A 27,264-nucleotide genomic window follows, 5' to 3' on the forward strand; every position below is an offset into this window, starting at 1 on the left:
ACAACTCTTCCTCCATTACATTTTCTCAACATTAAAAAAACTATATGGAGGGAGACCTGGCAGTGAAGAAAAGCTAATGTACAGAGCAGTAGAAGGCCACAGAAAGAAAAAGGGACAAAGTTAATATCAGGACATGAATCACTAATTCAACAGGTACCCATCAAGTAACAATACCTTTCCAGCCTGCTGATATTTTGTAGCATTAATCAAAACTTAATTCAAACAGAAGTCTGTAAACATTAGTAGGTACTGCAGTTGGACATCTAGCTGTGAATGAATACATCAAACCCCATTTATTTAGCAGTGACGTTTAGAAACTGTGTTTCATAACTTTCTCCAAAGTTGTGTGATCTCGGAGTGCATTATACTAGAAATAAAGGTGCAGGGAGTCTCCCCCATATGGACAGAAGAAGCCCTCAAAGAAAGCAAAACATCCAGAAATTCCATCTAAACAACCAGTTCAATCAACTGGTCTTTATTATATCACTCTTCAGCAGACTGCCTGCATTTATTCCCCAAATTAAGTTTGAACTTAAGTATTTCAAGGGATATTTTGCCACCTGTTTCATCATAGATAGGCATCATATACAGGAAGAGGTTGTAATGTTTGGAAGACACAAGTGCTTAGCATGAAATCAAGCAGCTGTGAGAAATACTGAGCACAAGGGATATGGTACACAGAAGGCAGGAATTGTGCAGCAAGGTGACAAGTACATTGCGGTGACTAGGAAAACAGGAATAATACCAATCAAGTGATCACAGGAACCATAAGATGCCCAGCCATATACACATTTAAGAAGACACATTAAACATTTTTGCCACTTTTTGCAAAGACTTAATAGTGTTCACCTTTCAAATTAAAAAATACCACTGCCCTTGATTACCCTATTCATCCCTCCTGACTCTACGTGTTCTAAAAAAATTAGAAAAGAGTTATAAATCTCAATGTGTGTGTGTGTGTGTGTGTGTGTGTGTGTGTGTGTGTGTGTGTGTGTGTGTGTGTGTGTGTGTGTGTGTGTTAGTATGGGAGGTTGGAATATTTCTCATATGGTTCTAATGCTATCCCACTGGCATGAAAGCATGGGATAGTGCCTGCTGTGCTGCACCCAGTGGTAGTGTGTGCTTCTTATGTACACATCTGTGGTTCATTTGAGCACTCCTTTGCAGGCTAGTGTTCCCAGAAGAGGAACTATTACACATATCCTCCCCCAAGTGAAATTTTAACTGTGGGGTGCCACCAGTACCTTCCTCCAGAAAGATATTCCCTTGGAAATTAACTGGGCCAGACAGAAGGATTGTCTGACTATGGTGAAAATATGATGATCGGATAGTTGCTTACAAAAGTACCAAGATCATTATCCACCCACATAAATGAGTTAAAATCTTCCAAAAAACATTTTAAAATTAAAATAAATTGAGAGTTTTGGTCACTTTTAGCATGCCTTGAGTGCTAAGACTGTAGATATTGTAGGCAACTATGCTTAATCTTTCAAAGAACTGGAAATTCCATCATATATATTTATAACACTCGTATATCTTTTTACTGTGACATTACACTAGTTTTAATTTTTTAAAAGGAAAACAATCACTCAAAAAGCGCTGATGTTTATACAGAGTACTCTAATATGTTACTAGATAACTGAAAAATCTGCTTCACCCATGGCACTCCATTTCAGTTCCACATTGTGTTGCATATTTGTAAACTGCAAATTATCAGCACTGAGAGGTTGGTGAAGTAATTAATATTGACAACACACTCACTACTGTACCATTCACTACCCAAATTACATTATCGAAAGTTAACAGGTCAGTTTTAAATTATTTTTGTACTATTCCCTGGACCACCAAGCCACTATCCTTGATTGCCCTATTCATTCCTCCTGGCTACTAGTGTCCAACAACACCAAGAAGAGAGCTGTAAATCTCGGTGGTCATCCATGGTGTGTGTGTGTGTGTGTGTGTGTGTGTGTGTGTGTGTGTGTGTGTGTGTGTGTGTGTGTGTGTGTGTGTGTGTGTGTGTGTTTGTGTGTGTGTGTGTGTTTCTGTGTGTCTGTGTCTGTGTGGGGAGGGTTGTGGTATTTTTCATATGGTCCTAATACTACCCCACTGGCGAGAAAGCATGGAATAGTACCTGCTGTGCTGGACCTAGTGGTAGTGTGTGCTTCTTCTATATACATCTGAAGTTCACTGAAGCACTCCTTGGTAGGCTAATGCTTCCAAAAGAGGAGCTATAATACATAGCCTTCCTCAAGTGGAGCTTTTACTGTGGGAAATCACCAGTACCCTTCCCCTAGGATGGGTGAAATAGCATTAGTAAAGCTGCCCCAGTTGGCTCTTCCAATGCCCAGATCATTTAGGTATAATGAGATTTTAAACCATTGTACCTCACAGATGGTCCTTATCTAGCATACATTTCATGAAGACAGTCTGTTTTATGTTACAATTTATTATACACAGTACCACATTTTAAACATGAATGCTTAATCTAAGAAAGCTGGCATCTATGAAGCATGTTGTATATAAGTAATATGTACTGAATATTAAGGATGCTGGCATCTCTGCATTGCTCTAAAATAAACAGGAAATGTGGAGAGGTGTCAAAGCAGCATAAAGAAAGGAAATACAGTAACACTTCAGCTGAACCCAAAAACCCTGTCTCCCTACATGACAGGATGGAAATAAGGGTTTCTCTGCCACAAGCCAATTCAACCACCTGTAATTTACATTAGAAAAAATGAGCTTCATAGTCTTTTTAACTCCTCTTGATACCTGAAGTCCCAGTGGAATGCAACACAGTTAGTCTTTCTTGGCTCCCACCTACACCACCATCCTTTATTGGCCTCTAGGAAAGCATAGTGGAAGTGCTTGTCATCAGAAGGGGTAGGGTGTGGGGGGGTGGGGTGGGAGGACAACAAGTCTGAATACAGAAAACAAGCACTCGAGCAGCCATTTACACCCTAGGACTTTATTCACACAGCACAGCAAACCAGTAAAAAGAACAAAGGGTTTGTTCTTTTTACTGGTTTGCTGTGCTGTTTGAATAAAGTCCTACGGCGTAAAGGGCTGTCCGAGTGCTTGTTTTTTGGTTTATTAGTAACTGCTCTAGCACTCTCTCTTCTCGAGGTGGTAAGTCTGAATACAAATTACTTCCTGTTTGGGACTAAACATTTCTTGAACTCAATATTTTACTAATTTATTCAATAGTCATACAACATGTACCTGAAAAGTGTCTTACTTTCTGTGGGTCAATCTACTTTTACTGTACAGCATGAACTGCTTATAAAAAGAATGGCACAATTTGGGCACTTCTTCCATTTAAAAAAATGAATGATTTAGTCAATGTGTTTTTAATGTATACAAATACATATATATATATATATATATATATATATATATATATATATATATATATATATATAGATATAAGGCAACTGGTCAGCAACCACAATGTCGATGACCAGAATATTGACATAGGTATGTCAAAACACATAACACTGACACATTTTGCACATGCTCTGGGGAGTGGGCAAACTAAAAGCAAGTGTTTATGGAGGGAGTAATCCCCCTGCACCTCACACCCTGCTGTTAATTATATATATATATATATATATATATATATATATATATATATATATATACTAACTCTAAGTTTGCACAATCCCCAAAGAAATGGAATATTCGCCTACTGTTTCAGTCAACCAAACAGTTGTTAACTTTGTGACTATTCAATCATCCATTATATATATATATATATATATATATATATATATATATATATATATATATATGGAATCTACTTCACGTTGTCATAAGCTGACCAATATCGAGTCTGATATCGTCGGCACGACAATATCGAAAGTGAAGACCATTGTGCAAGTAAACAGAAATCTCCGTTAGGGACGATTTCCATTTACCTCAATGTAGTGCGGTCTCAGAGTTGGTATATTTAAGTAGGGGGGTGTGGGGAGCGCAGCCTACGCCATTTAGTTTTTTTTTTTTTTTTGTGTTATTCGATATTTTACTTAATCGATCAATAAAGTTCTACCTTTATTGATTCGATTAAGTAAACTTTCGATAACATGATATAGACGCGATATATAGATATACTGCCACAGCTGTGACAGTGAACTAAGAGTTCTAAACAAGGCATGCACAAAATCTGAATTTAGTACATAGCATTTTCAGCTGGCAGTAAGTGTTGAAATTTCACAAAGAAAAATACGATATATAATATTTCGGTAATACAGTGACTGATGGCTGAAAGATATCCGACTCATATTAATGAAATACACTCAGCTAACCAGTTAAAGGACAACAACAGGATTCTGTTCTTAAATGCTCAACTTCTCTGTCTTTTTTATCCCTATTTATTGTCCCTACTATAAATAAACAACAACACAGCATTTAAAATATTTTAAATTGACTGTTTCTCTCCACTAGAGCAGTCCCTTACTGTACTATGGTGGTTTCACTTTCAAAAAAAACTTTTATCCCACCCTGGAAAAGCTTGCTGCAGTCTCTAATTCACTGATGTTTGAGGATGCAAACGGGAAAAGGTTTTGACCGGATTGGTCAAGTTACAGGTATATGTGCCGAGCCAAGATCCTACTTTGTAGAATCTGAGGGTGTGGAATAAAGGAGAAATCATAGATATCTTCTTCCTTTAACAGAATCAATATTGTTTAGCATTGTCCCTGTGATACAGATTCTAGATCTCAGAGCAATCCAGATAATGTTCCTGTTGCAGAATGTGTTTTAACTCCTACTTCCATTCCTGATGATGTTCCTGATGTCCCCAAAGTTGAACATTCAGCAGAGACAGACCCAGTTGCTAGACCTACTTCTAATTTCTATGTCACATGATTTTGCCATATTTCCAGACCTAGTGTGAAATACACAGCAACCTGGACATAATTGTCTATATGTATTTAGTTCTGTATAGTTGCATGTCAAAGAATTATTTTGTATCAATTGCAGGTCAATTAATGTTGTCAATAATGCACGACTCATTTCTCAAAGAGGGAAGATGTAGAATAGTGTGTGTGTTGTACCTTTATGAAGCATTTCCAAGGACAGCACGTGCATATAAATAGCCAGCACGTGCTAACTTCAGTGCCATTTTGAGAGTGCAGTCAGAGTGTGAGCTTGTATGAATGTGATAGTTTGTTTATAAGTTTATTTAAGTTAACGTTATTAAGCCTCAATCCTAGTGTGTTTGTACATAATAAAGCTGCTTGAACAGAACCTACAGATGTTTGCCTATTTAATCCTGACCAGAGGAGCGACAATATGTGAAGCAGTTTGGCTGTACAAAGAGGGTGATAAATTGTCCTAGTAACATCCAGATAACCTCAGATACTGAAATCAAATTAGATTATATTGAAACAGAATTACGCAAACCAGATCCAAACAAAGCACAGGGAGGGATGGAATTAGTAATAATGGCTTGAGAACACTTCAGCATGAATGTACAGTTTAATTATATCTGTTATTTACTAGATTGTATAAATATGGGGAGATTCCTCATGAGTGGAGACATGCATTTCTTAAACCTGACTTTAATGAAAAGGGAAATAGGGCAAACCCAGAGTCATACATTTGCTTTCATGTTGTGAGAAAATAATGAGACAGTTGTATTGGATAAATTATTGCACTGGATAAATTATTGTCAGAATTGGAAACGCAGGGACTTGAAACCATATATCAGCATGCATATATTGAAAATAGATCTATTACCACATGTAACACAATGTCCAATAACAATATAATAACAGCTATGAATGAAAAATTGTGCCACAATGTAATTTATATATATTTAAGTTCAGCATTTGAAAGGGTCATACGTTGTCGCCTCATAGCAAGACGTTGTCCCGTTCGATTCTCAGCTAGAGCGTCTTCTGTGTGGAGGCATACGTGAATGGGGCGTGCCTTTGTTGAAGGTTGTGCATCAGGGCTGGTAACCCGGTATGTAAAAATCCACTACCAATCATTAGCGGACTGGAGTTTCGCTGTCGCGACCCCTAACCGAGAAAAGCCGAAAGGCACAAACAAACATTTGAAAGGGTCATACACAAAACACTGATCAGTAAATAAGGACAACTAAGTATTGATGAACTCTTAACAAGATGGATAGCTGCATGGGTTACAAATAGGACATAGCAAGTATCATACAGCAATTGGACAGGTGAAATTCAAGGTTATAGTCAGGGTGTCCCACATGGCTCTATCCTAAGTCCATGCTTGTTTAGACTCTATCTTTCAGATTTATCGTTTTCATCTGAGGTGTTCCACCAGGTTGAAAATTCCACATGACTTGAAAATTTGCAAACTAATTATATGGGTTACAGATAGGGCATGTCAGCAAAAGAACCTGAATAAATTGACCATTTGGGCAGAGGAAAATAATATGCTGATAGATACATCAATAACTAAGCATATGAGATTTAGGAGACATAAATCGAAAGGTCAATACGTAATAATGCACATAGCGATTGAAACTGTAGATTCATTTAAGGACCTGGGCATATGGATAGATCCAGCTTTGAGTTTTTCTTATCATTTCAACCAATTGTTTAATGATACTTATAGCACTATATGTTGTATAAAAAGAATTATAATGTATAGCAAATCAGAAATAATTAAGTTATTGTATGTTAGTTATATCTGACCCAGACTTGACTATGGAATAACAATATGGAAACATTATAAGTAAACAAGCATGAATAAACTGGAAATAATGCAATGAAAGTATACCAAGGCATCTATGGATGAGAAAATTAAGTTATAATGAAAGACTAAAATAACTGAACTTATACAGTGTCTCATAAAGATATTTATGAAGAGACCTTTTTCAGGTATATAGGGCATTTAGAGACAACTAGCTCTGGGAATGTTTGGGGTACTCAAACTAGTAAAGAATCATCAGACAACCTACGCAGAAGATTCTCTAGTAATGAGAATTGTACTAACTGGTTCTCTGAGAGAGTAGCTAATGGAATAGAGTACCAAATTATATTAAAGCAAACACCTTACCAAATATCTCATTTGTCCTTTGTAAGCACAACTTGGATAACTGGATGGGGAACAGAAAATACACCCCCGGGATTCCACTTGTCCCTGCTGGACAAGGGGCATCAGGTGCTGACTTGTCAGAACATGGGCTAAATTCTTGGCTAGGCTTGTAAGGGTCTCAGGGCCAATAGCCTAGTACCTTTCTATGATCCTGTGATCCTATGTTATCAAGGCCTGTGAATACAGATAGTTTTCTGGCCAATTCCCTCTCCAGACTGTCATCACCACAATTGTCCTAAAAAACCACCCATGCTGTGATGTCACAGCTCCTTGGTCCTTTCCCTACCCAAACAGAAAGTAAAGGCTAGAACAAAGAAACAGCACATGAGTCAAGTATCCTGCTGTGAGCTGTCAATCATAACAGGTAACAGCTCAAATTACCCTTAGCACTTTGACAGCTAGGGAACTTAGGTGTGAAGGTGGACGGGAGATGAAAAGACTGCAGTTTAGCCATTCTGAAAAGAAGCACCAGTAAAAAGCACTTTGAAAGTCTGTTCTGTTGCATTTGCACTGTTTGTGTATTAAGTAGTCACTGAACGGCATGAAATGTTACTTAATACTACTGACTGAAGGGCAGCAGTGTATGCATGTAAAATCAATGCAGTGACAGGAGCTTTAGGAAGAGAGAGGCCTGTGTGATGTAATTTTTTACAGACAATCACTGTATTGTGGTGTTAAAATGTAGGAAACACCAAACCATGATGAAATAAACATGTTTTTGAGTTTGTGGGTGTGGTTCTCCTTTAAATAGTACTTGGGAAACAAGTGCATAATAAATTGTGTGCAGCTACTGCCCACAAAAACTGACAAAGTTGTTGTAGGATAGACATTCAACTGGTCAACCATTTAAACCCCACTAGCTACAAATGCCTGTTTCCAGGTGCAGACATCTAGTATCCTGCTGAATGTCACACAACAGACACATGAGGACTCTACAATCAGAGTCAAGACTGAAGCATGATGTCTAATTACAGTTTAGGAACTTTATAAATAATCCTATTTGGTATACTGTTAGCAAACAACTACAGCGCAAACAAAAATCAGTCAACATGCTTTGTGGAAATAATTTCTTCATCTTCCTTATTATAAAAATAAAAGATCTTAATGTGTTTAAATATAAAGGGAAGTTTTAATAAAACAAACACCTATTATCTCTGCAATTTTGCTAACATAAGCAGTATGTATAATTCCTGTACAGAAAATGTATTTTATTTATTTTACTTTACATTTGTTTACCGGGACACACATCCATTTTCAGTGAAGGCCCAGGGAGAAAAGCTCCAATTACATAAATTGACAAGTTCACAGAGACAGATATTTACACTTAGGAAGTTTACGTTTACACAATGACAGCATATAACATAATTTAAAGATAAATATGAAGAACTTACGGAAGACATTACACGATACATTCAAAAATTGACATGTTATGGAAACAGTTTAACAGTTAGAAGATAAAATAATTGGTAGTACTGTCTTATCCTGACAGTCCAATGTGTTTAATTTGTCAAGTATTACATGAAGTAACTGTGAGTAGATTAAGGGATGACACATAGTACATTTATAATATGACAAATTATACATAGAATTAAATTAGTAGTTGGTGGGATAGTAGATAAAGTAGTTGGTGATGGTTGCTTGTGATGACAGTGAAATGCATTGTATTACAAATAGTCACATTTGGACTTTTATTAATGGAGAGTATGGGGTTATCTAGAATCCAGATTTTTATCAGGAGCACAGCCTGTTGTTCATGAAGTGAGTTTTAAGGTGTTTTTTGAATTGGGTGGTAGAATTATTGGATATTAGTTGGGCAGGAAGGGAGTTCTAGAGTTTTGAAATAGAGTGGCTATAGACAGATTTACCTGCCTTGTTGTTATGTTTGGTGACTTCAAGGTGATTTAGGGTGCTAGATCTCAAAGTTCTAGATGTGCTGTGAGGTTGTAAAAGCTGTTGAAGAGTTGGGATTATGTCAGAGTGGTAAACTATGTTGTGTGCTACTGACAGTTGATTTAGTTGAAGTAATTGTGGGAGTGCTAGCCAGTAAGTTTGTTGAGGGACTCACAGTGATGTAATCTTTAAGGTGACTCTGTAGCAAATCTTGTTATCTTTTTATAGCAGGTTTCTAGATTATTTAGATCAGATTTATGGAGGTTAATTAGCAGAGGAGATGCACAGAGCAGGGTAGATAGCAAGTGTGTCCTGGCTATTGTTGTTTTGGATTGCTTTGAAGGATAGTGTTTGTTACGATAGAACAGTCCTAATTTTTTGTGAACTTTTTTATGGTTTGGGTAATGTGAAAATCAAATCTAAGGTGGTTATCAATTTCTACACCTAGTAGTTTGGTGTGGGTGGTAGGGGTGATAGCGGTGTTGTTACTGGAGGTGATAGTAAAGTTATCTGTTAGGGGGAAGGATCTATGACAGCTGAAGAGGAGTAATTTTGTTTTATTAGAGTTAAGATTGGTGAACCAAGTTTTGGCTAGTGAGAAGCACTCGTGTTTGGGAGAGGAGGTGTTCAGGCATGGGAGCGGCACATATGATAGTGGTGTTGTCTGTGTATTGGATTAAAGAGGCTTTAGGTCTGGCAGATGGGAGATGATTAGTGAAAAGAGTGAAGAGTAAAGGACCTAGGATGGACCCTTGGGGTACTCCAATGGAAACAGGCAGTAAGGAAGATATTTGGTTCTGCCATTGTACTGCCTGCTGCCTACCTGATAGATAGCGCTTGAACTATGTAATAGAGGAAGAACTAAGGTTCAAGGTAGAGAGTGAGTGAAGAAGTTTAAGGTGGTTAACCATGTCGAAAGCTTTGGATAAATCCAAGAATATAGCTGATACGAGTTGCCATTATTTCTGTGATGATTAATGGTGTTAATGAATGGTGTAAGTGCTGTGGTGGTACTGTGGAAGGATCTAAAGCCATGTTGTTATATAGATAACAATTTATTATTTATCAGGTAAGCCATGAGTTGTGTGTGTTATCCTCTCAAGGATTTTAGGGTGGTAGTATGGCAATAGGCCGATAGTTGTTGAGTTCAAAGGACTTACCCCGTTTGTGTAGTGGTATGATATCAGATATTTTCTATAAGTGGGGTACTGTACATTCTGAGATGGATCTGTTAATAAGGATGGTCACAGGATAAGCGATGGCTTCTGCGGCTAACAGCGGGTAACAAAATGTTTATTTTGATAGTACTCAAATTGCATTTTCAGAGATGTCTAGGAGTAAAACTTTTGATAAGACTTGTTTTAAAAGACTGTAAAGACTATTGTCCTAAACAGAGACCTAATAAGAACATGGTTAAATATACATAGTTCGCTTTGGCAAAAAAAAAAAATGTGAATATGGCAGCAATGTTAATAGGTTTTAGAAAAGCATTTGACTTAGTGGAGTGAGATTTCATTTGGACATTACTGCCCTCTCTACAATTCTTGAACTCTTTTACTAAGTTTGAATTGTTATATACCAAATTTATAGCTATGATTTTCTCAAACAGATTGTCTCATAGATTGTCAAATAGAAAGGATAGAAAAGTGGATACATTACTGTACACCATGCCAGCAGGTACTGTTCATTATATATATGCAAATGAGCAACACTCCATGAACACTAATGACAGTGCAATCAAGAGACATCCATACTACAAATTAGTGTGACTATTACCACAGCGTAATACAGGTATCGAGATCACACACCTCTTTATCAGCTGAAATTAATGCTATCAACTGGCTCCCTTCACATTATGCACTGTAGCCATGCTTCAACAAGTGCCCCCCACCCCAGATCCACTCCAGCATGCCCTTTACAGTATTTCCTAGGCACATGGTTGCCACCCCAAAACTATAAGCAACTGGTGCAGTGGCATGTTAATGTCCTGGCTTCCCATGTATATGGGCATCATATCTGACTCAGTGTGACTAGCATCATCCACAGAATTTGTTGCTTTTGCCGATTTATTTTACCAGGCATGACTCTTGAGCACACTGTAACTTTTCTTTGTCTCTGTAAAGCTGCAAGTTTACATAACCTGTACTGAAATTTCTGTACTCCACAACTACAGTATACAGAGGGAGATGCACAAAATGGTTCTGTTGCTTTATATTGTAATAACAAAGGACAGTTCATAGGTTCATAGGAAGTTACTAGGCTAATGGCTCTAGGGCCTTTACAAGCCTTAGCATTGTAATAACCCGACTACCCTTATTTACCACAGTTAGATGTCATTGTTAGCAGAATGATTCTGTGATCAGCCATGACTGCCCCAGTCCATGAGGGACATAGGTGCCACCCCCAGGATGAATTTACGGTCACCCATCCAGTTGTCATTGAGGAGCACTGCTTCACATGGAGTGGGAGCTTATTCCAGAGGAGTGGCAATTGCTGGGAGATGTATCTGTCTCTCCAGCATGTTCTGTTAATGTCACAGGCTAGGTTGAGATCCCTGGAGTGAGTTATTCTTGTCCCATTTGATTTTCAGATGTGCAGCATTGCCATTAGAGCATGATCTGAGACTGTTCTGTAGGCCAGGCACAGGTTGCTCTCTCAGCAGCCTGTATGATACAGAGTACAGTGACAGAGCTTTCAGTTTTTCCATGTGTTCATGTTATGGAGGCCCTGGATTCTCTTGGTTAATACCTCTGTGGTCTCTCCAGTTGCTGCAGGTGTCTGGTGAGGTCCATACAGAAGAGAGTATTGTACTCAATTAGTGGACTGATAAGGGCTGAATACAGTGGAGCTATAACCTCCCTAGTCTTGGATGCGATGCCATTATTTATGAGATGCACAATGCAGAACGTTTTTTTTACCACTATGGACACATGGTGATCAAAGTTTACACTGCTGTCAACCTGTGCTGCCACCACTGAGTTTGAACTTAGAGGGGTGAGTGCTCTCTATATCATAATTAGCAAGGGCCACTTCTTTGCCAAAAGGGATAATGAGGAATTTTTTGCATTAAGTTTTAGTCAGTGAGTTTGGCACCAATCATTTGTCTGTGTCAGCTCTTTCTGTAATATGTTAACAGCATTGGGGGACTGTATGATTGCACCCAGTTTATAGTCATCTGCAAACTTGGTAAGCCACAGGCCATCTACCTTTGCCTGTTCTTCACAGAAATGGACTCCAGTATAGGGCCCAGCACAGATCCTTGTGGTACCACACTGGTAACTGGTCTACTGGTGGAGGTGGACTCCACAAATTTGACATTGTGAATTCTGTCAGTGAGCCAGTTTGCTACCCCTCTAGTAATGTATGGGTTAATCCCCAGCTGGGAGAGTTTCTCTATGATACCTGAATGGGGTATGCATCAAAGGCTTTGGCTAAATCAAGATAGGTGGTATGTACTGTTCTGGCCTCATCCAGGGCTTTGGTAACATTCAGAAAGAAGTCCACTAGGTTTAATAAGCAAGATCACCCTTCATGAAACCAAACTGTGTCAGGTCAAGAGTTTGAAGGTCACCTATATTCTTGTGGTTAAGGTCCATGATCATTCTTTCAATGGCATTGCAGATAAATCTGGTTAGGCTTATAGGTTAATAGTTTCCAGAGACAGTTGATGGACCCCCTTTGTGCAAGAGGATTACTGTTGCTGTTTTCCACTTTGCTGGGACAAAGCCAGTTCTCAGGTTATGGTTAAAGACAGTGCTGAGTGGTTCCACTAGGTCTTGTTTTAGATTGTTTAGTAAGCAGCCTGGGATGTTATCTGGTCCCATAGAGGCCATGCTTTTAACCTTGGAGAGTGCTTGTACAACCTGTTATTTGGAGATACTCGGTAGAGGATTGGTGTCAGGAATGCTTTGGGCTATGTCTGGTGGGGGCAGGGTGAATTTATTGTCAAATCTGTTGGTTAGCAGGTTGTAAATTTTCTCAGGTTTAGTTTGAGTGGTACCATCCACTATATAAGTTCGGCACACAGCTGGGCATTTCTTTTTAGGTTTCGGATGTAGCAAAATAATACTTTATGATTGTCTTTAGCTAAGACTGTTAATTTAGACTCATATAGTATTACTGCTGCTGTTTCTGAATCACTACCAAAGCACATTGCACTACTGAGATATACTGGTAGTAGCCAGGCACATCACACTAACCAAGAGACATGTGATAGGTATGCTTGTGGATATGGAAAGTGTACACCCATAGTGCTACATTATGTGACATGTTATTCCAGAATCTGTATCTTTGTGTGTGGGTCTGCTTAACTTCTTAAAAAGATCTGAGTGAATGTCCATGGCTATATCAGGCACTGTGGAATACAAGTCTCCACCATGGTGTACTACGGGCATAAACTTTTCTTGTTCTTTCAGTACAGGTTAGAACATTGTTATGGACCCTTGTGGAAGGTGGATTTGTGGCATGGTCTTACCAGAATGGTGAGTGATGATACTGGCATTACTTGTAATGGTGAGCAAGTGCAGACATTGATATAGTGGCCTGCGGAAGTGACCCCCAGACCTCCTTTGGGAATGGGAAACAGAAAGGAAAGAAAGGAACATCCAGGAATTTACAGTAAGCATTTCATTTTTCCAGTAGTATTGTGTTTTGGTATTTTACCTTTTTCTCATGTTTATTTAGGAGCTTATACTTTGTTTACCAGCAGTGGAGGAGCATGAACTGAACATGTCTGGATATTGCAGAAAGTGGGAGCAACTTTACTAGCAGCAGGGTTTGCATAATGTGTGTGCCAGTCCATTGTACAACTGCAACTGTGTTGCTACCAGGTGTGTGTACATTTTTCTCCCTTTGTGCCGTTCTTCTGCAAATCCAGTAGTGGCACAGGAGAGGTTGAAGCCATGCTCAGATCAGTGTGCACTAGGTGATAACTCTGACACTGGGTTCCCAATGGGTGCAAGGACTGTCTGGCACAAAAGGGATGTTCTTTCCCTTGCTGAAGGTCGCCACTGCTCTTCATGGCCATTTCTTAGGAGGGACAAAGGATCTGCCAAAGTATCTCCACATGTTGTGGAGGCTGGTGGTGCCTAAGGTGCAGCTGTAACTGGGTACCAGCCTCAACAATATGAAGTGCCTGGAGTTGTGTGACTGGTAAGTCCCACTCACTGAACCACTGGAGGAACACCTAGAAAATGACATTGGTCACCTAGGCAAATGACATCTAAGTTAGTTGCTTTCTTAGCCAGCCTGGTGTTCCAACTATGCCATGACTCTACCCTATCCCCATCCTGTTGTCTTCTGTCCCTTATTTGTTATTCCACATTCCTTGTTTATTGTTCAAGTCCATCCATAATCATTTATCTATCATTTGTGTGTGTGTCCATCTACTGTTGTCCCTGCCTTTTGTGTGTCTACCAACCCCTCTGTATAGTGTTCATTTTATGTCTGTCTGTTTGTCTACACCTAGTACCTGCCCATCTCTTAATATCTCATCCCATCGGATAAAGAGGGGTGGCAGTGCAGACCTATGATGATATGACAGCCACTATGTTGCCCTTCTTATACTCCAAACCCTGGATCCTACCCAATACGACTTCGTGAAAAATCTGATGGATTTCTTTGAAAGTGTAACCAAGGCCAATGATGAGGGCAAATCTGTGCACACAGCATGCCTTGACTTGCAAACGTCTTTCGACACAATCCCACATTTGGGCATTACCAATAAACTTAGCAAACTGAATGTAAACCCCTTCATTGTACATGGGCATCAACCAGCAGACCTATTACCTGTGGAGTGCCACAGGGGTCAGTGCTGGGCCCACTTCTGTTTGGTATGTACTTGTCAGAAGTTCAGGTCAAAACTAAAGGGTTGTGGCTGACCAAGTTTCCAGACTACTGCAAACTAGGCGCAATAGTTCAATCCCCCAAATGATGTCAGTATACTCCAGGATGGTCTCACACAGACAAACGACTGGTGTATTAGTCAGGATCTCAAACTGAATGCAAATAAATGCATCATCATTCCCTTCGGGTCGATAGCCTAGTAATCTCCCATGATCCAGTGATCCTATAAGGGCAATATTTAAAATCTGTTCCTATTTTTGTGCCTTTGTCCCCTCATTAGGGCTTTGTCCACATTTTTTGCGCTTAGTCGTTGTGAGGTATGAACCCAAGACATAATAAGCCCTTCGCTGTTTCAGTTATACAGACGCTATATTCAAACCGCTAAGGATAGCTAACTAAGCATTACTAAAACGTACACCGCTCATAAAGCAGGACACATTCATTTATTTATGCAATCTACAATTGCCTAAAGTTGCTAGTAGTCACATAAAATGCGCTTATTTTCATGATAAGCAATGTTGTTTTGGCACTACAATTCCCTGACAAGGAAACTGTCAAAACGAACAGCCGGTCATAAACGGGAAACCTCCAGGCTCCACAAAACCCATACATCAGTCAGCCCTAGTTTATCACATGCAGCTGTCACAAGACACGATTACTTAGTCAAAATCTATAAAGACAGCACGCATTGCTTTTCCGGCAGGAAATGTTCCAACACCTCATAATTCTTCTCTCTCTTTTTTTTTTTTTTACATATGTGTGTCTTCTATTGCAAATACATTGTGAGAAATATTAAGGTACAATAAATATATAGGAGAGCACGATTAATTTGCTTTCATAATGGTCAGCCGTTGTTTTGGGCGGAATAGGTTACGAAATGTTTAAAAACTACAATCCCCATAATGCCTCACAAAGGCAGCCATAGCTTCATGTCTGAGATGTAGGTGGGGTGCTGACTTCACTAATTTCTGTAGGGGAAAGAGTCTAGTGTAGTTGGCTGTGTTCAGTCATAGAAAGAAGCTGCGTTTGTTTTGGGTGTTCTTATCCTTAATTACTTCTGTGGGGTAGGTAGAAGACAGTAGATGTTAGTTGGTACAGTATTTTTACATTATCAATCGGTATGTCTGGATGTTACCTCCATGTGAGTTACTTGAGGTTAGTGCACTTTTTAGGGTACAGGATTCGCGGTAGGAGTTTTGCCAGAGGATGGGCTATGAAAGTACTTGATCTTGGTCTTTCCTTATAGTAATAGAGCTGGAAGAAGAGCGTGCAATTGATAAAGATAAAAAATACAGGTGAGAAGAGTATTCGGCAGGAACTGCATATACCGAATTATGGTTTAAGTACATGTTAAAGGAATATGTCGCATGCGTTTTACACTTTATTCTGGCGAGCCGAGGTCAGATTAAGCTACGTTGTTTAGTAAATTAAGCAATCAAGTTTTTAAAACTTTCCTGTCTGTTGGAGGGGGCGTTTTAGAATGCCAGTCCCTTCTACCGGATGTCTTCGTAGTGAAAGTAATCTCACCTGTAGTGGAGCACTCGTCTACACTGGATTAGAAAGCGTAAATAATACTGTACAGGCTTTCTCAAACTGTATGCGACTGTACTACGTTCTAAAGTAAGACAAATTTATATTCTGTGTTTTGTGTCAGTGTATGTATTTTGTTCCTTTATCAAACGAGATACAGTTTCTGTATTTGTTTTGTTTAAAGTGCTTGAAGACGAGTGCTCTTAATAATAAGAGGGTAATAAGCACGTATAACGTTTACTTTTCTCTTAAGTCAAGGGTCTGTGACTATACCAAATTTGCAGACTGTTACGAATTAAGAGTAGTCATAGAATTTTTTACCAATCCGGGCCGGTGCTAGCATTTTGGGGGCCCCAGCAAGTTTAAAGTTGGGGGCCCTACCCAGAAGAATATGAAGTGTGATCACATTGCTGTCACACCCCTATCCCCGTCAAGCTCATTCAGCACCATTTGATCACTGTAGTGTTACTACATTCAACCATTATGAATTGAAGTGCCAGGGTACACACTGGCATTTAGTACCAATGCTACATTATGACAAGCTTCTTTGAGTGGCTACCTTGCTGTGGTACCACACACACACACACACACACACACACACACACACACACACACTGCATACTTCTGAAATGTCCAGATTTGACTCATTTTTGCTCTGTTCTCAAAATTTGTATTTTTCGGATTTTTTTTTTGGCAAATCGGTGAGGATTCAATTCACTACATAAATGATGGGCATTTAAGTTTGACTTCATATCATTCAGAAAATGTATGGTAACACAAGACCTTTTATTATAGCAACTTTGGGAATATAGGAGCAATATTTAAAATTTGGCCCTACTTTTGGGGCTCTGCCCTCCCCCCATTATCTTTGGCTTTATCCAGATTTTTTTGTGCCAAGAGGTTGAGAGCCATGACTGGCATTTAGTAGCAAGGCTGTTGCGTTATGACAAGTCTCTGTACTGCATCAAGGTAGCCAGTCCCCCAGAGGGGACGTCTAGCCCCCCTCTTGCCTGTTGTCTGTATCCCTAATTGTAGTCATGCCTATTAGATGAATCTCTTCTCCATTCTTGTGTTGGCTTAGTTTTTAAAATACTTTCTGATACTTTATGAATATAATATTCTGTATTATTTTCATTCTCCTTAAGCATCTGCATCCAAAATCCCAGTCTCTCCGTGTTTCTTGAACTTCTCCCCTGTATCATCGTAATCCCTTTCACTCTGAATTATAGTTTCTGCTTGTGCTATGTATAACAGCCTTAACTGTGTTGCTCTAAAATACTCCAAATCATGTAATCCTGGTCCCCCTTGTTCTGTTGGAAGAATCAGTTTTATCCCACTTGACCCTTGCATCTCTTTTATTCATTAATGAATAAAACTAAAGGGACTAAAACATTTTAACCGCTTGTATCTTAACTATCCATATTCATATAATAAAGCTTCCAGGTCCGCTTGTATCTTAACTATCCATATTCATATAACAAAGCTTCCAGGTTTTCAGTTTTTGTATTATCTTCCGTTTAGTTTCCTCCCACATATCCTTAGCTGCCACAATGGCATTATTTTCAATCCATCCACCTAAATACTTCATTTTATCATGTCCTCATAAGTATGGCTATTGCTGGACCAGTTCATGTGTGGGCACACAAATTTACCGCTGTTACCTTTGTTTTAGTTTCATTAACTTTGTATCCCTAGAAGATTTGAAACAGTCTTAAAATGTTCCACAACACTAATGTCCCTTTCTGGTTTTGTCAGGTATAAAGTACTATAATCTGCAAACGGAGATGGCTTTTCTTGACTACCATACCAGTTATATCCTTGAATTTCTGAGTCCCTTATTTTCTTTCCCAGTGCTTCTAAATATAATGCAAACAAAGAGGACACCCCTGCCTGGTTCCTCTACACAAGCAGAAATTATCAGAGAGGACCCCACCCTCTTAACTTTTCACCTCTGATACCTCATATATACTCCTAATCAACCTTGTAATGTTGTCAGGGAAAGCAACTACTTCTATTTCCCTGCTCATGAAGTCCTAGCTTACTCTGTCAAATGCTTTCTCTGTATCAAGACCCACCAACAACAGTGGCATGTTCTTACGTTCTGCGTCCCTCTGGTGAGTCGTTCTGGAAATGTTATCAAATGTTAGCTTCCCCTCCACAAAAGCCCATTGATCGATATCTATCAATTTTGGCATACCTTTTGCCATTCTTTTAGCCATTATAGACATCAACACTTCATAATCATGGTTTAGTATTGAAATGGGCCTGTATAAAGCTGGATCCGATGGATCTTAACCCTCTCTAGGTATTACAGCTACCACTGCTTTTTTTTCCCAAGATGTTGGTACTTCTCCACTTAAAATACTGTTAAAACCTTCCAGATCTTTATCGGTTTCTTTTTCTCTCCTAGCTTCCAAACTTCCACAGGAATATAATTTATTCCTGGTGACTTTCCTGTAGATTGGTTATGCATCACCATTTTTCTCTCACCATTTTTCTCTCATCTCCTCCTAACGGTTCTACCGTTGGTAATTGAGCCTCATTTACTTCTAGCCTTGACATATGTAATTCTTCCCTAAACATTTCCATTTGTACCTTTTCTTGATTTCCATATTTCTCTACTTTATAAAGACTTTCATAAAATTTCTGAAATATTTCTAGTACTTCCACAGGATCTCTCATGTTTCTTGTTATAGGCTCCCTAAGCTTGGTGACAGCCCTTTCTACTTTCTGTTGCCTGAGTAGGTGTGCTAAAAGTTTTTGTGCTTTTAGAGCTATTCTCAAAAATAGTTGCTTGAAAGCAATCTCTCTCAACTCATGCATATTATTGAGGTAATTCCTTATTTTTGGTTTAGCATTCTGCAGTTGATCCTGTTCTATGGGATTCCCCATATTTTGCAATACTAACATTTGTCAGTCCCTTTAAGTAACTCTTGTTACTTCTTAACCATATCTTCCTTTCATTGTCTCATCTCATGATTGCTCCTGGAAAACTTGATCTGCCATCCATCCTCATGCCGGTAATCCAGAGTCTTGATCTACTGATGATAAAATGCAAAGCAAACTCCTCTCCTGAAAACCAAGAGGAGAAGTAATGCTTGCTTCACATGCATGCCTTTATAATGGCAATTGACACAGGAAATGGAAATGGAGAAACCCATGGCTGCTGCATGGGGGCCTTGTTTGTGGGGAAATGATCGGGGCCTCCTCGCAGCCAGGGGTTTGGCGGGTGCCTAATGTCAGCTATGATTATACAGAATGATGAAATGTACATCTCATGGGATCACCCATTACCAACAATTCAAAAAATAGCTACGAGAAAACCAGATGTAGCCTATGAAAACAAAAATAAAATTATAAAAAAGGACAAAGCATTGCTCATTGAAATTGTTACACCTAGCAACTACAGTGCCTCGCATACAAAGAGAGACTGTCATAAAAATGTCAAGATTTGCAGGCAGAAACAAGAGCAATATGGAAGAAAGATATCTAGACAGTTCCGATCATACCTCTCAAGTGTACCTCATTACATTACAAGGAACATAATTCATTTGGGGGTCTAAAAAAGTTTGCATTCCTCAAAGTTCCACATTGAAATGGTCTGTCACACGTTCAGTGTTAGGAAATTAATTGTGTAATCCATGGTAAAGAGAAATGAATCATATTAATTCATTAAAAGATCTTCTTTGAGTAAAACCAGAGTATTTTAACCATCTTATGACTTTCCTAGGTTAAGTTGTTAGTATGCCATTGGTATGTGTTTCACACCGGTATGTGTTTCACACTTGCCCTATTTGTTGCACATTATGACTGCTAGTGTTCCTCATTTTGGAGATGAAAGGTTGAGCGCTATGGTTCAAATGGTGGCAGGAGGAATGGGTCTAAAAGAATATACAGTCATATTTAGACATGCTACCTATACATAACTCTGTATGAATTACAAGAGGAATCCGTTCTGGGCACATTGTGGGTGCTACGAAAAGCACTTCAGGTCAACAACAAAGACTGAAACAATACTAATTTCGTGAACTTTAATTAGATCCTGACTTAGGAATGGAGTCTATTTCCGTCATGGTATTAGACCCAAAAGATTTGGAAAAATTTAACAGAGCTGTAAAATCATCTTCTACCTTTCAGAAAAAGTAGAAGTGCTAGTTAGGCAATACCTCGTATGTCATTTATATTTTGAATACACAGAGTAGATTTGTCACTACAGTCAATAAGGAGACTGGTTAAAAAAATGTAATGCTGTATCACTGATCACAGTTCTTCCACTATTGCACTCCAGTAGGGAACAGCAAGCAGAATGTGTTCAAATGCCATCTAATCAGTGTGAATGGCTCGCATTGTACATGGAAGGTGAAATAATTCAGACTGTAGTACACAGTAACTGCATATTGAAATGGGTACTTCAGTGGTGTAGATAAACAGTGAAACAGGTTACAGGGGAAGTACCATTAATTCCCTGGCTGAGTCACGAGAAAATTGCCTTCCCCGACATACCACCAAAAGTTTCGATCTCAGGGTGGCATTGCATCAGACAGCCGTACAGACATCCAAGAGGTACTGTGCCAAGTAACAAAAAAGGAGACTGAGAAACCCACGGCTGTTGCATGGAGGCCTTCATTCCCTGGGAGATAACTGGGGGCTCCCTGCGGCCACGGGTTCAGTGGGTGATTAACGCTGGCTATGTCTACAATTTGCACATCATGCAGATTGTGATAAGTTAAATGGGGTTTGAAAACTCTTCTTGGCCGTGGTCTGTTAGCAGCAGCAGCATAGACTTCAGCCTGTTGCACATACACATGAATTAAAGCAACAGCAGACCCTGACATTCTTTTTGTGTATACTCCTTTCCGTGGCTATATTCCTGTAGGTTTTGGATTTTACACCAAGTATACATGGCATGGTTGCTTTATATCTTGTTGAATAACTACTCCATCTTGGATTGGCTTGGCATACAGTTCACATGCTTATGCTATAATTAGCATGTTGCAGTGCTTTCTTTGTTTTTGTGGCATTACAAGCTGTGTAGAAACGCTGACTGAATCCAAAACAGTGAGCTGTCGTGCACTTTGCAGCACGATGCGCACATGGTGTAAACAGACTGCGTAGGGTTTACTAAATCTGGCTGGTCATTTTTCTAACTTTATCAATTTTAAGTGTGCAAAACTACAGCATATTTTAGAAAGCTACTGTTTTCTGTAAAGCTTTTTTGTAGTTGAAAGAGGTAGAATTAGTACAAAGGAAACCTGATTTATTTTTTTCTTTAGGCAAACATAATTAAAATGTCATTCTTTTTTAAAAACAAAAAGCTTTGATTTTCCTAAATCTCATTAAATATGGCAAGCAATACAAAGAATTAATCTAGTATGGTGTTCCTATTTTTTTGTCTTGTTGGGTTAGTCTTGATTTAGTCATATTCGAATTAAAGTATGGAACAAAACTTACAGTTTCAGAAGAGTATGCTAAAATTCGTATAACTCGTACATTTATCAGTTACAATTTCAGTGCTTACACCGAAAACCTACAAGTTTTCTATGATGCAGTATAGTATAAAAATGTGACTGTGGCAAGTTATTTTATATTAATTTGTTTTGTTATAAGTGGTGTAGGAAGTAATGCATTAACATTATTGATTTGTGGGGGAGATCAAAGACTGTACCCCAATAAAATCATTTTATTCCCAAGGCTGTCCCTTTTGTGAGGGCATGCTAGTTATTGTACAGCCAGGTATTGCCTAAATTAAATATTTTTGAGCATTAAACTGTTAACTAAAAAGACTGCTTGGTTAGATGTGCCACTGAATAAGAATATTTACTTCACCCACTTTGTTCCGAATTTGCAGTTATTAGTTTGAGAAGTGCATTTGCAAAAAAAATATTTTGATAGGAATACTCATTTCATGCCTTAATGACTGGATAAAATGTGCATAACCTTGATAATAATCTCGGGGTATGGTTAAAGAAATTTGGATCTGCTTCTCTAACATTTTTTAATTAAGTCACTGTTATGAGCTTGTCTTCGCTGCTGCTCTCTTTTCTCCTGCCCTTATTCTTTTTTCATGTTTGTTTCATCTAGCTTGCTGATACATACATGTACAGAATGTCTGTCTGAATACACACCTATAGGTTTGTGTATACCATCTTTTTTTTTTTTTTTTTTTATTTGATCGTGCACTTTGAGACAGAATATCTGAGAAATTAGTGCTTTCCATGTTATTAAATTGGAACTTACTGGGGAGTGTATACCCATATAACAACCGTGGCTCATGACCATAATTATCCTCTGACTCCCTGGTGTAAAAGGAGTCTCAGAATTTAAAAAAATAATATACTAAACAAAAAAAGGTGAAAAGGTGACTGGCTGATACAGTTTTTACAGAACTAGTTTGTCAGTGTTACGGTGTCCCCATCTCCTTACCCTCATTTATATATACCAAGTCCAAGTTTGCAAAGTTTGCAAAAAAGAGAAAAAAGAGAAAACAAAAAGGCTAAAAATTATGGAAAAAGGCTACTTCCTGGCTGCTGCAGCCAATTTAGATTCCCTGCTTCACTGGAAACCAGACTTGACTGAAAAAAAAAAAAAGTTACAAAAAAAAAAAAAGTTTTGCTGCGAGACAGAGAGCATACGCCAGCCATCTGAAGCCATCGCCGAAATCCACAAAAAAGGCTGCCGAGGAACCGGAGAAACCATGGCAGTGGTATGGGGGTATCTGGGGGCTCGGGAGATGGAGATGGGCTCCCACAGTCCGCAGTCCGCAGCCATTGGGTACCAAGCAACCAACACCAATGCTGTCCAGCAGGCTAAAACCTAAAACTAAATGCAAAATGCAAAATAAAATCTTTGCCACTCAAACTACCACTCTGGTAAACTACATTAAAGAAACACAATAAGGACTGGGAGACACAAGATTTGAAAATCTAGGTGTTGACCATCTAACGTGTCTATAATGTTGAGGATTCACCATACAGCTTAATGGAAGGGATGGCATCTAGATTTGGAAAGCCATTGTTTCTAATTATTTTATTTGACATTGTTGACAGACATAGTCCAACTGAGCTTGTTTCCTTTTTCATTGGAGGCCCGTGGAGAAAAACTCCATAGTCACAAATGATAAAAGTAGCATATGCACAGTGCAGGTTTAGCAGGTACAAAGAAAAATATTCTCAATACAATTAAGCAAGTAAAAGTTCAACATACATTGTAATATTAGAAAAAAAAGCCATACACGTTTATAAGGTAATACCAATTGTTGTGCCCATAACGTTATAGCAAATGAGGCTTGCTAGACTGAGATATGATCAGCATGAATAGAAGCATGTACAGTTAAAGGATTCACATGTGTCTGTTACACTGGCAGTGGCAGTATGAAGTTTAGGTAAAAGAAGGTATTTCAGATATGTAGACAGTACGGTGGAAATTGGGTAGAACAGAGGCAGATAAAGATACATGGGTTGTGAATAGGATAAAGTTTTAATTGGGCAGAATAATACTAAGAAGGATAAAGTTAAGGCATTGTCAAGATGCCACCTTGATGGACCACCTGCATATCTGCGCAAAAAAAGCATCAGAATTACTCATTCTATAGATTTAACCCTTGCCTGGGATATAAATAGGATCTGCTAGAGGGACAGGCATGTATCCCCGAAACTTCCTTTATCAGGATCAGGCTAATCACCTATGTGAAGTAGTGTTCTCCTTAACCCAATTCAAGAGTATCTTTAACATTTGGATAGGGTACAGGAAGTTCATTCCTGGTTTGGCTCCTATGTCTCTAATGGATACAGCCTGCCTGTTAGTGGTTCATATCCCAGGCCCCTGCTTAAACTTTTCAAAGGTACCAGAACTTGTCAGAGATTTGGGATACATGGTTAAGCTTAAAAAAAATAAGCCTTGTGGTCACTAGCCTAGTACAGACCTATGAACCTGTGAAGAGAACCTGTGATTAGAAGAGGGTTTTGAGACTTCTGAGACTGACATGATTTTAACTAGAATAAGTGGTTTACAAAACAGATGGATAAGCCTTAAGCATTTACTTCCCTGCCATATTTTTTTTGAGTTATTAAACAATAAGAATGCTTATGTTAATGTAGAGGATAATACGTATGAAAATGATTACCAGTGAATTAGCAACTTGAAGAAGAATACTCTGCTAATCATTGGTAAACAACAAGTTATTAACTTCTGCAAATTTCTAAGCAATTTATAACTTCAATTTATAACATAATCTGTGAGGGCGTAGTCTCCCATTTAGAACAAGAAAGTAAGATGCTACAAATCTCACTGCTTGAAGTAAACTTTTGCTTTGACATTGCAGCAAAGAGCATTGTGTAGCATCTGTGGAATAAAGTGGTGTTGACACACTTTACACTCTTCTTTACACCCAGTGATGAGATTGTTTTCATAAGAGTGCCAGTTTGTGGACATTTGAAAAATGGTGCTTTGAGAAGTGACACACAAGGTTTAATGAAGGATAATCTTCTCATTCTGTTTTTTGAACACTTTAAAGTTTCTTTCCTTCTGACAACTAACAAGACAGAAATGTGTGCTTACAGAAGTAGGTGTAGTTCCTTTCAAATGTTTACATCTGTAGAGGTACTGCAGTGAAACATAGTGAAGCTACATTGCAATGTAAAATAATTGTTTTTATACAGCCATGGACAGTCTGGGTGGCAAAGAAGCTAGCTGCACTCCAGTGCAACATCTGATAGAAGGATAAAAAGCTGCAAGTCAGCTGATGTAGACCAGCGCTTGCTTGTAAGTTAGGAACGAGGTAGTGGCCACGTTCTGGGCAGCCCAGGTCTCAAAATACTTGAATTCAACAGGTAAACTAGGTTAGTAAAGGATGGTTCACACTCAGCAAGTGCAGAAAACTACTAACCTAAATCTAATTAACAGCTGCTGTCAGGTGTTCAGCCACCTGGACATTTTTTTGGTCCCATGAAGGCGTGGGTGGTGTAGTAGGCATTATTAAATTTGGGAATGTGGCAAGTAGAGATGCACAGAGAAGGAAAGCATAAAAAAACGGGTTGTGGATGTCCAAGGCATGTCTCATTTTTGTGGTGATGGTGCCTATGCCCTCTTTATTTGACTCAAAGATCCTACAGTTGAGCGATACATTTTCTAATCCTGTTGTGGACCATTGTTCTCAGAATCTGGGTAAAAACTTTAGGAAAACAAGTGCAGCCACTCTAGGGTGAAAAATCAAAATTCCTCTATTTAAAGGAAAAAATGTAGCCCGATGAAGGAGCAGTTATCCCTCACTATGATCCTTTATTCAAATGTAACATTGTTAGCATCTTCAAGCCATTAAAATGTGCATGAAACTTTGCTGCCTTTCTTGTGCTAAACATTATCTCATTATCTCAGACACTGCTAGAAAATGTATTGCTGCAATTTGCCCACCCTCAGCTCTCCTGCATGCATACAACAAAATCTAATCTAAAACCTAAATAAAATCCTAACAAACCTGACAAGTTTTGACTTACTAAAACAAAGTAGCTAAATCTTTGTAAATACCCCTTGCAGAATCCGTAATTATGGTCTTGAGAGCTAAACTGATTATAATTACTCCATTTACTTTACCTGCTCGGTTAGGCGCAGCATGTAAACTTGAGTACAAGCTGGAGAAATGCCCCACAAAGCACCATACAACAGTCCTGCACTACGTCTAACAATGCTGCAGCGGAGTCGGTATGCTTAATCTGCAAATGTTGCAGTTCCATACCTCTCCTACTTTAACAATAAGATGGCTTTTTATTTTAACAGTACTTAAATAAATACCTGGCTGTGCATTTGCTGCACACCTGGGTAATCTGCATCACCTCAGCTGCAGTTCTGTATATTCCTACTCTCTGAAGTGATCTTCATGCATAGAAGTACTCTTATCTTGTTCCCCCTCTACATTTCTTGTATCTCTCATTTCCTCATTTGACTTCTCACTAAATTCTTCAATATTTCAATACTACTTTGATCCTCTTTCTTTCCTTACCTTTGTGCTTTTGCATGTTCTTTCTTAATCTCTAACCATATGATTTTATATTTCTGTATTATTGATACGTCTGCTTTTTCCTGTTTCCATGTTTTTTATCTCTGTACGATCAATGCCTTAACATTAAGCTGTTTTCTAGTGTTCATCCTATCTGTTAGTGCCTCTGCTTTGTCAAGCCAGCTCATATTGTATGAAATAAGTTTTCCGGTGATTATTTCTAATTGTAATTGTGTTCATTTGCTTTGTCACCATTACATAAATATCTTGTTGCTGTTATCTGTAATCCTATTTGTATTCTCTGGTACAACTGTATGTACACAATGTAACTCTTTTTGAAGCTCCTTGTCCCCAGGTATCCATTGAAAATGAGTTTTCTGCCCAGTAAGGCTCTTCCTAGGTTAACGAAAACAAATAACTGGTCCAAGAAAATATTTGTGCGTATGTTACTGAGATGAGGTTAAGGGTGCATGATTACAAAGTTAGACAACTGTCTGCTCTGCAAGTCAGAAATGGACTAGTCTGTGCGGCTTAAGAAAAAATTTTTAAGTTTGTTGTTGGTGAGTTCATTTTGAGGTACTGTTAAGAAACAGCAATCCGCTTGTCACTGTACCCTAGTGTCCTTGTCCAAACCTGCTACAAGTGCTGATGTAACAGGGTGGGACACAATTCATTTCTTCAGCTACGAAATGACCCAAAGGTCTTTTTATCTTTTTCCAGTATTAATGTTACTGTTTTACTCTGTGGAGACATTAACCTTAGCCCAGCACCCATTAAATAGGGATCCCCACTGATAGCATGTTAAACACCAGTGCTCTAAAAGTTTTGCATCTCATTGTCCAGTGCATATGAAACAAAATCCCTTCCTTGCGCTTTTGGATTGAACACTAAACATTACATGGCTGAAGTCCATAATAGTCTCTGAATAAACAGTGTCC

At 38.7% G+C, this 27,264-nt stretch overlaps 1 protein-coding gene across 4 annotated transcripts in view; it reads left to right on the forward strand.

Annotated features, from left to right (window-relative positions):
* The first annotated feature begins 15,744 nt into the window (after positions 1-15,744).
* The window catches only part of NPL (N-acetylneuraminate pyruvate lyase), a 446,485-nt gene continuing 434,965 nt past the window's right edge, over positions 15,745-27,264 (forward strand). For 2 of the 4 annotated variants that reach the window (XM_044073861.1, XM_044073864.1), the window contains exon 1: positions 15,745-15,869. The gene's annotated coding sequence lies outside the window, so the exon portion shown is untranslated. The other 2 variants (XM_044073863.1, XM_044073862.1) reach the window with 2 other exon arrangements.

Source organism: Protopterus annectens, chromosome 6.part0, assembly GCF_019279795.1.
Source record: "Protopterus annectens isolate FY-2018-M chromosome 6.part0, PAN1.0, whole genome shotgun sequence".
NCBI classification, from domain to species: Eukaryota; Metazoa; Chordata; order Ceratodontiformes; family Protopteridae; genus Protopterus; species Protopterus annectens.